The following is a 14,738-nucleotide window of genomic DNA, read 5'->3' as shown; positions in this document are numbered from 1 at the left end:
AACAAGCAACTTTTCTTTATAAATATCAGAAGTGCGAGTGATCCACATCTTCAGCCCACAGACAAAGGTATGTTAAATTATTGAGAACATTTTTTTAAATACATATATTTATTAAGAACAATAATTGCATCTGTACAAAAGATTATTATCATAATAGATTTTACTAGCTAAGTCTGAAGCGTATTTTTGAACTCATTTGTGTAGTATTGTGTTCCGTATATGGTCGGGGCTACTCCCCGGCGGAACGGTCATAATACAGATCACACGTGCATTCAAATTAATTATTTTGTTCGTATTTGATCGGGTCTACCCTCGGTTAATACTAACATAAAAGGACGCGTTCATTTGACTTAAGTAGATAATTTTTCCGTTTGAAAATACCGACTAAAGTACATAATTTGTAATGACAATGCAACATGTTTCTTAATAAAATATTTAATTTTGTATTTGTATAATATGTACTACGCTCGAATCTTGTGTGCTGTATTGCGTCTCGTATATGGTCGGGGCTATTCTCCGGCGGAACGGACATAATACGGAGCACATTTGTATTTAAATTATTATGTTTGTATATGATTGGGTCTACCCTTTGACGATATTAACATAATGAAGCGTGTACCTATATTTTAAAAACTACTGAAGTGCATGTTCGAATCTTGTGTGCTGTATTGCGTCTCGTATATGGTCGGGGCTATTCTCTGGCGGAACGGACATAATACGGAACACATTAGTATTCAAATTATTATGTTCGTATTTGACGGGGCTATCCTCTGATGATACTAACTTAATAAAATAAAATTTTATTTTACTTTTGACCGATTTAGTGTGTAGTCTATTTTCGTTAAGAACTAGTTAAGTGTGCTATGTCCTGACGAAGATAATTTCAAGACTTAAATATATTAGTTCGATGGCTATACAGACCGATTAAGTGTATCGGCATTTATTAACCTTAAGGACTAGTTAAGTGTGCTATGTCCTGATGAATATAATTCAAAGACTAAGTTATAGTTAGAATAATATTAGATTAGTAGTTCGCATAATATTAGAAGTCCCCCAATTAAGGTACTCTAAATCTTCATAAATTTAGTATTTATGCAATATTTAACTTAATCCTACTAATATTATAATGGGAAAGTTTGGATGTCTGGATGGATGTTTGTTACTTATTCACGCAAAAACAACTGAACGGATTTTGATGAAACTTTCCAGTATTAATCTTTATAACCCAGAATAACATGTAGACTATGATTTATGACGGATCTGTGACAAACTAAATTTCACGCGGGTGGAGCCGCGGGCAAAAGCTACTGAAATATGGATTGTTAATTGGCTAGTTGCTCCTTCAGTTTATCAAGATGCGACTACAAAGTACTCGTACGGTTAGATGCGCCTACAATTACTCGTACAAAGCTAGACACGTTTCTGGTATAAAGCTAGATGCCACTTTTTATATTGTTGTAGAATTGATAAGATCTATCATTAAAGTACATTTAAACTGTACATAAGAACAAAGTTATACTAGCAAAAAAAAAAAAAACTTGAATGATTCATTTGGTCAAGGTTACTCCTTGACAGTTTATGAAGCGATTCTTGATACGCTTCTTTTACTAAATGTTTGTCTCGAAGCACTAGGCTCCTTAAGAACATTTTGACGATTTTTAAGTAACTAATTTAATTAGTCTACACGAATAAAGATAACTTTGATTTTACGAACCGACGACTGCTTGTGCTAGTGATAAATAAGGTTCATAATTATTGTAGTATGCAGACGACAGACTTGTGTAGTTTTGTTAGACGCTATTTTTGCAATGAGTACTCGAGGTATGGTGAAAAGACACTTCATTTGTAAAACTCATAAATGCTATGTAGGATTCATTGGAGCTATGTATGTTCCACAACTAGTAGCGGCCAGGCGTGGCCAGGTGTCTGATTTTTAATTTAGCGGCCAGGTGTGCCGAAGGGCCAGGTGTGTCCTTGATTTTTAAGTTAGCGGCCAGGTGTGCCGAAGGGCCAGGTGTGTCCTTGATTTTATATTAACGGCCAGGTGTGCCGATGGGCCAGGTGTGTCCTTGATTTTAACTTTAGCGGCCAGGTGTGCCGATGGGCCAGGTGTGTCCATAATTTTTAAGTTAGCGGCCAGGTGTGCCGATGGGCTAAGTATGTCCGATTAGAAGACTCGCAAGGTGTGCTTGCTGGCATTTCAAGCGAGCCACCTGGCGTTGAAGGGCTAAGTATGTCCGTTTAGAAGACTCACAAGGTGTGCTTGCTGGCATGTCAAGCGAGCCACCTGGCGTTGAAGGGCTATGCATGTCCGTTTAGTAAACGCACTAGGTGTGCTTGCTGGCATGTCAAGCGAGCCACCTAGCGTTGGGCTATGTATGCCCCTTTAGGAGACGCACTGGTTGTACTTGCTGACTTCCGGTAGGATTTTGCGGGTATGTCAAGCGAGCCAACCAGTCGTCACAGGGTTGTGTATGAAAGTTGCATTGAAATAAAACAAAAATACAAACTTAAAATCTTTATTTGTGAAGCATAATTAAGTAAAATGTTTACATATAACAGTGAAATTACCATGCTTTGCTCAAAAAGCATACAATAATTGTCGATTAATAGATTTTAATATTTAATTTTGGATAGGAGATAAATTAAACTTGCTTTAATGTGGGGTATATTAAATTATAATACTTATTAGATTTGATCTCATGTTGCAATACCCTAGCAGGGTCCATGTTTTGGGTCTATGTCTTATGTAAGAACTTTTATATCCCCAACATTGGAGCAATAAAGATTATTTGAATTCGAATTTGGGTAGGGTATGCTTGACCTCGCATATGCTGAGCCTCAACCTTTTGCCTCTTATGTTTTTTAATGTAATTTTTTTTGTTTATATTTCTATGTTTGTAAAGCATGTAAAAACGAGGCAATAAAGTATCTTATCTTTAAATATGAAATTAACATTGAACATAGCTCCCAATTGACTATAATTAATAATCTGTATTGACAATTTCACAATTTGACATGCAATGAATATTATAAATTAATTTCTTATTCTTTTATTCTTATTCCCATAAAATGTTGAGTTGATACTTGTCATACACAGTTTATTCCGTCGAGGACTTTATTTCACAGTTGAGAACAATGACGTCTGAAGATGAATCCGGTACACCACCGGGGACGCCCGTCAGCCGACGACGAAATAAGCGAGATAAGCGTATGAAGTTATCTTCGTCATCCAAGTAAGGAAGCGTCACCACGTCCGTCTTCTATGGGGCGAAGTTCCAAGAAAAGAATGCAAGGGGCTCATCTTCGAGCTCTATTGAAGAAGCAAGCAGGTTAGCAGCTTAGGTTCGGAAATACTCTTTATTGAAGTATTTTGAAATTTTATACGTTTAGTAGTTACGTAGTTATTCTTTTAATAACAGTTTTGACAATGTAATCCCTGAATTCAACTTCAAATAGAACGACTGTTTTGGTAAATGGAAAATCCATAAACGCGTACTTAATAATTGTTGTAATGAGAGCACTCTTTTACGCAAAACCGATGCTGATGTTGGTAGGTACTTAGTTTGGCGAAGCATTTTGATAATACTCCATTTGTAAGAGATTTGGTCAGTTATCATTCTTACCTCTAAAAAGAGCTAATATAAACATGAATGTTGATAAGATTGACGTTGTTGTAATGTTAGTGATCAATGATGTATAGGTATGTAGACCACTGACAAATGGTCGGAACTTCTCGGAACTGTCATTTCTCACGGTTTTGAATGATAGTTCTACACTAACATTCTATTAAGGTCCTAATCAGAATACTTTTGAGAACCACGAACACTTTTTGGCACTTTTTGTTACTGATATAATAGAAATCACAGATACAAGTAACAGTTTTTACTCAGTGCATGAGTTCCTACAATTTAAATAGTTTTTCTACAATTTCCTCCTTGACAACCTTGATTTAATCTAATATTGACTAATATCCGATTGACTGCCCTGCATTTATTTATTTTAATCTTACAATTAATTTAACTGACATTTATGATTTGACATTTAATTTGCTCATTATTACTCTTCTTTATTTAAAATCACGCTTTAACATTTGTATGCCGACAAGGCTGATCACGGCTTGAACACATCTTTTGTTTGTACATCATACTCCTTACCTGTGTTTCACAAATAAATTATTTGAATTTGAATTTGAATTTGAACTAATTCTGGTTTTACCGAGGATAGTTACAAATTTCTTAGTCTCCTCTCGATCAAAATATTTTCGTGGGCTTAATTCCCACCTTAGGCAGTTGCGATATCATTGATATTTATTTATTTATTTAAGGTTCGCAAAACAAGTGATATAATAGTGATGGAGGAATATAATGTAACTAACGCCCCCCCGCGACTTTGTACGCGCGGATTCTGTTTTACCCCTAGGAGGTGGTTTCGTAAAATCCTTTCTTAGCGGATGCCTACGTCATAACATCTACCTGCCTGCATGTCAAATTTCAGCCCGATCCGTTGAGTGGTTTTGACTGTGCGTTTATAGATCACTGTCAGTCAGTCAGTCAGTCAGTCAGTCAGTCAATCAATCACCTTTGAGTTATATATATTTAGATTAACCGGAGGCCGAGTACCGGATGTTAAGTCTTTTTAATCCACAACGGCATAGAAGTCGTTGTTATTTATGTCTCCAATGCCATAACCGAACCACGTTAAAGTTAATAAGAAATTATTTTTAGTGATCCCACGTAATGCTAGATGAGACATTTGTGTGCTAATCGTGATGAAATCGAGCATTACGGATATTCAAACACTCGTAAGAATACAACAGTATTGGTTTCCAAAACAAAAAAAATAATGTTGAAGTACAGTTTCGCACTTGAATGGATTATTTGGATTCCTCTGTGAGGACGAAAGACGGGAACACAACCGAATAATATTTTAGGTAACACACACATCGTTACTGTCGTAGATGCATTTTCTAAAATGTTTTTGTGAAGGCCGTTCGCTATAGAACTGAAAACAAAAAGTGCAAAGATTCTGTCAAAGTTTGTTGGTCCCTATAAATTGACAGAAATTTTAGGAAATACGATACATAGGATAGCTACTGGTGTTCTAAGTTTTGCAAAAAAACAAACCATTATGATCCATACAAGCTTAGATTCATGTTGAGGCCTTAGAAAAACATAATTCTGATGTAGTAAAGTGATAAATAAATAATGAACAGTATGCTCTTTAGGTAGGCATATTATTATGCTCTCTGTGGGCAATTAAAGTTAATATTATAAGTAATAGGTACTATCTAAGGAAAGTTATTGTGTATAGACTGCTGTACCCAACAGTGTGCGCAAACATAATTCTGATGTAGTAAAGTGATAAATAAATAATGAATGCTCTTTAGGTAGGCGTATTATTATGCTCTCTGTGGGCAATTAAAGTTAATATTATAAGTAATAGGTATTATCTAGGAAAGTTATTGTGTAAAGACTGCTGTGCCTGTACCAACAGTGTGTGCATAGTACCTAAGTTACGTGGGTTAAGTTTTTAAGTTTCCTAATGTACAAAATTAAATAAAATTCAGGATCTTCATTTTCTTAACAAAATTTGCACATGATAATAACACTTATTTACAAGTTGTATAAATAATAATATGATTCATATTGTTTCGAAAATTAATAGTAATGATTTTAGACTATATCTTTATTAAGACGGGAATACCAGGCCGAATGTAATGATTTTAATATCTTTATGAGACGTGAATGCCAGGAGGCATCACGGTGACGGATGGCCGAATGTAATGATTTTAGAATTAATATTGTATTTTATACGATTATTAGTTGCTTATAGATAGTTATTGTAATAATTTTGGTAGAATTTAAAAACCCATTATTAAAATTCAATACTTTACTTGATTACTTCCTGGACATTTTTGCAGATATTAGAATGATTTCAGAATTTATTCTGTATTATATTCAATTACATATTTCATGTTTATTATTTAATGTAATTATTTTAGAATTTTTATTGTATACAGTTTAGTAATTTAGAAATAAATTGTTATTTAAGTATTGATTTTGACTACTTCCGGGGCATGCTGTCGATAAGTCGTTTCGAGCCGGTTGACTTTGACGAATGGAAGGGGAAGTTGCCTTATCGCGGGCATGCCGCCGGACAGGCAGTTCAGTTGGAGCATTGAAAGCAAGAAGTAGTAACTTTAAGGTGTTATAATGTTGGAAATGTATAAATTAGTATCCTAAATAAATAAGTAATTGATCAACAAGCAACTTTTCTTTATAGAAGTCGGTTTTATTTTTTTTAAAATGTAATTTATTCCCATTTTGAGTTTAAATACCTACTTTTGCTTAATCTGTGTGAACTGGCATGAAAGCCAAAAATAATTAAAAAACATCCGTGTTCCATTTTTGAATTCGTTAGTTAGGTATTCTATGTAATTTATTTCTTTTGTTTTTCCTATTTCTATTCGTGTTCTATTTTTGAATATTATAATGTTAGAATCTGTGCATTTTCTTTCTTTTGTTTTTCTTATGGCTTGCATTATGTGTATGTAGCCAGTACCAGCTTATTCAAGTAATATAATTTTTAAATTAATACTGGCCAGTAAGTAGTTAGTGATAATTTTATGTAATTTTTTTATCTTTGTTTACGTAAGTCGGAGGTATAGATGACCCACGCTGAACTGTCCCACCATACTCAATGACAGGGGGGCGCTACCATCGTTCAACTATATGGTTTCCAACATGGCAAAAATCAAAACCAGCGATCCGGTATTGACGGTGGCGCCCCGCTGTCAATGTCATGGATAGGACAGCTCAGTATTTTGGAACTATAGGTACTAGACAGGGGAGATTACATATCACACCTAAAGAGTCCATTAAGTCTTTTTTCCAAATTGATTCGATTTAAAACCCATCTTTATTATTTTATTGCAGTTGAACATCGATAATGTCGTTTTACCCTATCATATGTTACCCTATCTTAGGATATTATTATGATAAAATAAAGAACGGCGTGTGGCTGGCTGATAAGTAAACTTTCTTCTGAAAGTAATTTATTTGATAGTAATTATAATCTTTTCTTTATGACCTTTCCTTGAAAGGACTAAATATTGAAAAGATTAAAATATAGTAGGTACAAGATAGAAGATGGAGACAAAACAGAGCCTCATAGGCTTTGTAACATTTGTGATTAGCTAGGAATATTAGAACCAGAGGAAAATCCTGTGTTGTTGGTAGATCTTTGTCAATTAATAAATAAATAAATAAATCACTGACCATGAAACGACATAGTCTTTATTTCATAACATGATAGATACCCCATCCAGCCGGGCCAGGATACGCGCCGTGGTAAAAATCTTATCGACGATTTTAGACAACAATTAATGTATGGGCTTATGTGCTAAATCGATAAAAAGTTTATCGTAGCGCGCATCCTACGCCTACAGGAATCGAATGCAGGACCACTGCTAACTTTAACCGCTAAGCCATTCTTCCTTTTGCTTTCATTAACAAAATTAGGCAATAGAAATTCCTCTCGCGTTCTTTTCAAGGGCGCACGCGCAGGAAACCAACTAAGATGACAGATGACTGTCTATGACTAAATTGCAGCATTCTTATGTGATTGCAATAAGGTCTAATTTGTGGCCGACTGTACCAGGATTTCCTGTGTTCCTGCATCCGTCTAATTGATCGGTGGAACACGTATTTGGACGGTTTTCCTCCAGTTTTGATGGACGGTGCATTTTCTTGTCATAAGGATGCGATTAAAATGATACGTTACTGACAAAGTAAATAAAAAAACAAAGTTATAAGATTGGGTTTTAGAGTTCTGTATAAATAATGTAAGCATTTACATTATTTATAGGACGCTAGGAACCAAGAAAATAGTATTTACAATTTGACCTTTTTATTTTCTACAAATTCTGCCGGGCTGTAACAAAATTCATGGAGGCCTAAACGCAATCTTACGTGTGGGATACTACAAACCTATTTTCTATAGGTTTTTTTCTATGGACTTTTGGCCAAGTCCTTTGTTACATAAATAAATAAATAAATAAATGTTACATATTTCGTATAAATAAAGGAGAAGACAACTATTTATTTATCAACATAGTACCTATCTAATCAATAAACTTTTACCAAAATGGCTATCGTAGTTGCAGTTACCAAGGTCAAAACTGCAGGAAAGCATCTGCAAAACGTCCATAGCCACAGAAGACATGTTTATGTTCTGTAAACCATCTTTGATTCATACGAACCGATAAAATAAACTATTAATGATTTAGAACTCTTGTTTATTTGTGATCGAGATATTTCAATGCCGTTGATCATGCAACGACTTGTAGTGTTGAAAAGTAAGGATTTCATGGAAAAGAGTTTTGTTCTCTAACCCAAAATACAACTTACTACTTAAGTACTAGCACAGAATAATAATAAAGTACTACGGTACTAGACTATCGCCACAAAAAGTCCTTACAATATTTTATCGGCAAATTTTCTCATTACAATCACAGTGCTTGGAAGACTGTGCTGGCGCTGGCTTACAATAGTCCGATTTCAGCTTTAATAGCACCTACGAAACACATATTTCATTTCTGAAAATCTTATTGGCAGACCAAGGAATCTATACTAATATTATAAATGCGAAAGTAACTCTGTCTGTCTCACTTTCACGCCTAAACCACTAAACCGATTTTGATGAAATTTGAGTTTCGAGAAAGGCGAGAAAGGACATAGGATAGTTTTTATCCCGGTTTTTGAAACAGGGACGCGCGCGATAAAGTTTTTCTGTGACAGACAAAATTCCACGCGGGCGAAGCCGCGGGCGGAAATCTAGTAATGGTATGAATCAATCATTAGACCATGTCGTTCAATATCAAACGATTACTGCCTTCCCCTTTCATTTAAAAAACTTCTTCCCCCATAACTGAAGATCTCTTGATCTCTTCCTAGCGATAAGAGCGCCAAACTTGCGCTTCAATTTTATATTTATTTATTTCTATACTTATTCCATTTTGCGTGGTGCAATAAAGAGTACAGTCAGCATCAAATAGTTCGTGACACTCAGTGGCCAAAAAGTTGACAACACAACCTCATTCCAATTGTAACAAAGAATTGCGAACTTTTTGCTATCTTTGGGTGTCACGAACTACATATTTGACGCTGACTGTTTTTTTTTAATCCACAACGAGGAAGCTCTTGGCCTGTATCTCACCTGATGGTAAGTGACGATCAGGCCGAAGGTGGAAGCGAGCTTCACCCGGAATCATCAACCACGGAGGAACTGGCTATCTTACCTCTAACTGCCGGAACACTACAATGCTGTTAACATTGTTGTTATGGCGACAGACTTAGGTAAGATGGTGGTAGCTAGCCAGGCGGACTTAGAACAAGCCCTACCACCAACCAAACCGAACAGAAAAATCTGCCCCCACTGGGAATCGAACCCGGGACCTCTGCGTCTGAAGCAGGTGGTCTTACCACTAGACCACAGAGGCGGTTGAAACTGTACCTATCTGTCACTAATTACGCAACTCATTACCCATAATTATCACCAGAAGTGGACGCACATTGCATGGTCACAAGGACGCTCTCCAGATGAGTGGGGCTATCAAAGAACAAACTCGCACAAGTAGGTTACTCAAGTAATAGGAAATTATTGTGTAAAAGTCTTACAAAGCGGAAAAATTTCTTTGCTTGTGATAATGGTTGGTTCAGTGGAGGGTTATATGGAGAGCTATGTGTTTCAGTGCTTGAAGATTTGAAAAATCACGGATAGCTAAGTAAACTGTTTCAGCTATGGAGTAATTGAAGCCGATATTGAAGCTTTTTGAAGCTCTAGGGCAGTATTACTAAAGAACTTACAAATCTCAAACATGACTCATCACTAAACTGTGGTTTAATCGAAGGTAAGGTTAAGTTAAAATTATCTAAACCATACTAACCACCACCAATCATATCGATTTGGGTTTAGGCATACCTTATCAAATACTCGTAAAATACTTAACCCTGAAATAATTTCTTTACATGTCATTTGGCAAGTTCAATATGTTTCACTAAGTTAGCAGGTGGGTAGGTAACTGTAAATTATCATATCTATAACAAGATTGCCAAATGCTGTTGGTATTGATTCTAATCAATGTTATTTTATTAATCCCCGAAAGCTGTCGTGATGTGACGTATCCAGACATCTTTAGATCTTTGGTGATAGTGACTGAAGAATGTGATTGTTTATATCTTTTTCACGATCAAACTTGATTATTCTGCAGAATTTAGAAGTAGGTATTTCAGTGTGTTCGGTTAATTTGTTGGGGGTTAACATTTATCGAAGTTGGTTAACAGCACTCGAAGATATCGATGCATGAAGTTGGAAAAATGAAACGGCGTCTGCGTTTTTTAAGGGTTCTGAAAAATCTACTGAACCAATTCATGTAGATTTTTCATGGGATCACATACTGATTAATTTCTAAAAAAATATTGCGATGAATTGAGAATCTCCCTTTTTTAAAGTCGGTTAAAAAAGCCACGTTGAGGCATGCATGTTTTTCTATTGCTTTTCATTGCATTGGAAAACAGTAAGAAACGAGAATATGTTGGTATTTATTAGACTACTAAACTTCACGGGCTATGTTACGAATGCTTTTCCTGTAGTTTTCGACTCAAAAATCGAGATGCTGGTAAGAGCGAGAGCGACAAAACAATCTGAAAATATGGAACCGGTACTACGTTTTGGTTCTAATAGCCAACTTATTATCATACTTGTATCATTATTTCAAAATTCCTCAACTAGACTGAGTTATTCCTTTGACACTTCACTTACAATTGACTAATTTACGCCACAATGGAAGAATAAAACCATTCAGTGATGCCATAAAGTGGACATAATTATCAGCTTTAAGAACGTAGCACACTTATCAGCCGGAAAGGGATCGAAACCGTATCAACTCGAGGCGATCAGTATTCACAAACATTACTATGAGGTCTCACAGTACGCGTGGATGCACAGGGTGATAAACGAACCAATCACAGAGCTCTATTCAACGCTGTGAGTTCGATTGCTGCTTCACGCAAGCATCGTTTTGTGAATACGGGCGTTTGTATGAAACTCCATACTGCAACGTACCTACACTTAAACGAAAGTCTACAACCAGTGTATATTACCAGTGATAATAAACGGCTCAGAAACTGAGCTAAGTAAAATTCCATAGCGTGCTATAGAGAGGGCTTTACTCGGTGTTTCTTTACGAGATCGAATCATAAATGAGGAAATCCGTAACCGAATACGAAAAAACGAACGCCGTTATTATGGATTTTATTGGGGTAGGCCTGTGTTCAAGAGTGGACGTCCTATAGCTTAAATGATGATGATGAAGAGTAGCCTGTGCTCTTTCTCTGGCTCTATTTCTATGTTCTCGATATTCTGTGTAGGTACCAAATTATCCGCACCGGAACGTATACGCGTCGCCTTGCGATTGACAGCGCGCGAAAGGCGATGACAGCTACAAAGGCGATACGGTGTTGATCCCTTTCCGAGTTGATAAGTCTGCTATGACCTTTAAACGTTTTTGAACGTATTTATCTTATAACGTGTGAAGCATGCAGTTTTTGCAATTCAATAAATTAAGTCATTTTGCTTCGATAATTACATGTGAGATATTATTGATAAGGAATTTCAATGTCACGGTTAGACTAAAGAAATTAAATAGATATGAAGTACCTACTTAATAAATAATCCTAGAGTTCTAGCGAATCGGGACTTAGCACGCTTGCAATATTATATTAACTTTTATTATCTTGAATCACCCTATCTAACATAGTAATAATTAGGTAATGACCTCATGACATATCTTCGTTTGTCACCTGTCATCCGCTTTGCAATGGAGGGAAGTCGAACCTTAATTTCGAACTCCTCCTATGTTCTTCTGATTAACTTCGTTGCGGGTCCAATGACAGTTTAATTTTCCCCCGGGCGGGACAAACTTGACCTTCATTGGTTGGGTTTTTATGGCGGTCAAGCTGTAGATCCTGGCTACACAGGAGTTGCAGTGGTGGGAACGAGAGGTGGGAATAGTCCCGTATATCTTCATTACATCTAAGCGTACAGACAGATGTAGCGACTTTGTTTCAAGATATAGTAAAGGTATTGTAGTTATAGTAAGTTATGTAGACTAGACTATAAATTCGATTTACGAATAAAACAGGTAAAGTAATGAAATGTAAACTCGTAATTAGCTGAAGTAGTAGGATGTAATAGGTAACGTTACGAAAGGTGATAATAACGGGACTATTCCCACCTCTCTTTCCCACCGCTGCAACTCCTGTGTAGCCAGGATCTACAGCTTGACCGCCATAAAAAACCCAACCAATGAAGGTCAAGTTTGTCCCGGGGGAAAGTTAACTGTCAAATACAAATACAAAATCATTTATTGTGAATCATAGGTAAAATGGTGACATGTTATTATGTCATTGGACCCGCAACGAAATTAAGCAGAAGAACATACGAGTTCGAAGTTAAGATTCCACTTCCGTTGCAAAGCGGATTGATATAGGCTACTGAGCTAAATTAATATTTTTTATTAATTAAAATATAATAACATAAATTAATTAAGATAACCCTGTTCTTTATACTCAAGATTTATTTGTCATATTGCCAGCAGCATAAATGAATTCCTCTCTATACGACAGTGTTTTCCAATAATTATTAATAATTTACAATGTAGACAGGAATTCAATAACATTATTATAAATTATAAACACGTGAGTCCTTATTTCATTGAAATAAATCAAAACATAAAACTTGATGGAATATGATAAAAAAATGTACTTTAAAATCGTAGTATCTGGTTTCAGATAGGTAGCTTTGATTTAATGCGATTTTGATATTTATGCCTACTTACCTATCGTAGATAAAAAGGCCAAGGTAGATAGATAACTACATATCAAGTAAATACGACATATTATCTACGTATAGTCAAATTTTGAAGGAAAATTTTACGAATTTAATTTTGTAGCGTTAAAAACAATTGAATCGCGAGCGTTTAACTTTCTTCTTTTAATGGTTTTACCACAGGTTTTACTGCTTGAAGTTCAATAATACAATCTCTTTGATATGAAGTTAATATCTTACAAATCAGATTGAAATAAGATAATTAAATGTAATGATTTCCATTAAATTATATCTATAATGGAACTGACCAACCCAAATAAAGAGAAAAGCTTGTAAAAAAATAATTATCGTAAAACATAACAGATAGCGTTAATAGTAATTAATAAGTAGGTAAATAGCTATGTAATTATCGAATTGAGATTAATACCGAAGCAGTAAATCCTTCAATAAACACCCATTGAGTACCTAAATCAGTCGCTTTATGGACTAGCCAGTCTATAAAAGTTATCGAGTCAACGAGAGCTGATAAGGAGATAACTAAAATCAACGGTAACAGGAAAAGTAGGTGAAAGAGATGATCAAACAATACTTAGTAAAGTTAGTAATACGTCCTGTCAAACAAACACATCATAGCTTAGGATTAGGTCTCCTTCTGAAACCTTCGATCTCAGAATTTTCGTCGATCCTATTGATTTATCGATTTCCATTAATGATGATCATTTACAACAAGCCAAATCTTCTAAAATTTATGGATCTTTAATAGTTTACCTAGGTCTTTAGGTACTACCTACTTTTCAAATGGTAAAAGGTATAAAATATAAAAAAAAACCCTCTTTAAAATCGTAAGTAACAGAGGTAGATTCTGATTTTTCATCTTACTGCAGTTTTGTTTGCACACATACGAACATTTTGATGTAGAGTTCGCCGACTACGAAAGCTCTATGTTTATGTATAAAGTTGTATGTTATGTTATATCTACCTGGGTAATGCAATATTAATTTATGCTTTGATTAGTTGGGGATACGTTATTATAACATTGTACGTACTTCACATATTATCCAATAATTTTTGTACGAAAAACTTAGTTAGTTTTCAATCAACTGTAAATCATAAGTATTCTTTTAAACTTTAATAATGAATATTTAAACATCGAGTTAATATCCAACGATCCTTCAGCTAATATGAAAGAGTATCCTCAAAGAATGGTTGAAATAAGTATCGTTTGAGAGTAACAATGATTGTTAAACTTTCAAGGCCCGATTCGACCAAACTTATATCCGAGAATAACTCCTGGTATATCTGGCACATTGACAGTTTCAGTATGGGAAATATGTCAAAACTGACGATTTATTCTGATATTAATATTTACTCTTTTTTGGTTGAATCCACCCTGAGTTAAGTATAAACTAGACTTACTTGCAGGCTGTGCTTAATTCAACACACGACACTAACTAGTTGGTCCTGCAGTGATTTTGTTATTTTTCGTATGTTGGTCTCCCGCCACGGTTAGAAACACAATGATAGCATATCAACCCGACATATATCTATGCTGCAGTGCTTACTGATAAATCGTACACTTTTTAATTATGAAATATTGACATGGCGGGAGGTAGTGCCCTTAATCAACCTTTTTTCAGTCGTAATAGAGATCGTTTTGAGTTATGAGTTGTTTTGAGATAAATACTGAAATATTTACTCTGTTGTGTTGGTGACCGATTCATATTGGTGTTATATGATACGATATTATAGGCAAAAGTCTCATTTTCTATACTAATACTGCAAACTAAGTAGGGTATATAATGGCAAACTTACAGGAGTTAACACTAATTCAAACTCCCCAATAACTC

The 14,738-nt window shown here is 35.2% G+C and overlaps 1 protein-coding gene across 2 annotated transcripts in view; it reads right to left on the bottom strand.

Moving 5' to 3' along the window:
- Nucleotides 1-14,738, bottom strand: part of LOC135083775 (facilitated trehalose transporter Tret1-2 homolog) — a 62,579-nt gene that overhangs the window by 39,594 nt on the left and 8,247 nt on the right. The window contains exon 1 of one of the 2 annotated variants that reach the window (XM_063978521.1): nt 14,308-14,422. The exons of the other annotated variant lie outside the window; for it this stretch is intronic. The gene's annotated coding sequence lies outside the window, so the exon portion shown is untranslated. Of the gene's footprint in view, nt 1-14,307; nt 14,423-14,738 lie in introns of those variants that run through there. 2 annotated transcript variants of the gene reach the window in all.

Source organism: Ostrinia nubilalis, chromosome 24 (assembly GCF_963855985.1).
Source record: "Ostrinia nubilalis chromosome 24, ilOstNubi1.1, whole genome shotgun sequence".
NCBI lineage: Eukaryota > Metazoa > Arthropoda > Insecta > Lepidoptera > Crambidae > Ostrinia > Ostrinia nubilalis.
The sequence above is the reverse complement of the archived record's forward strand: the minus strand, read 5'-3'. Positions and strand labels throughout refer to the sequence as shown.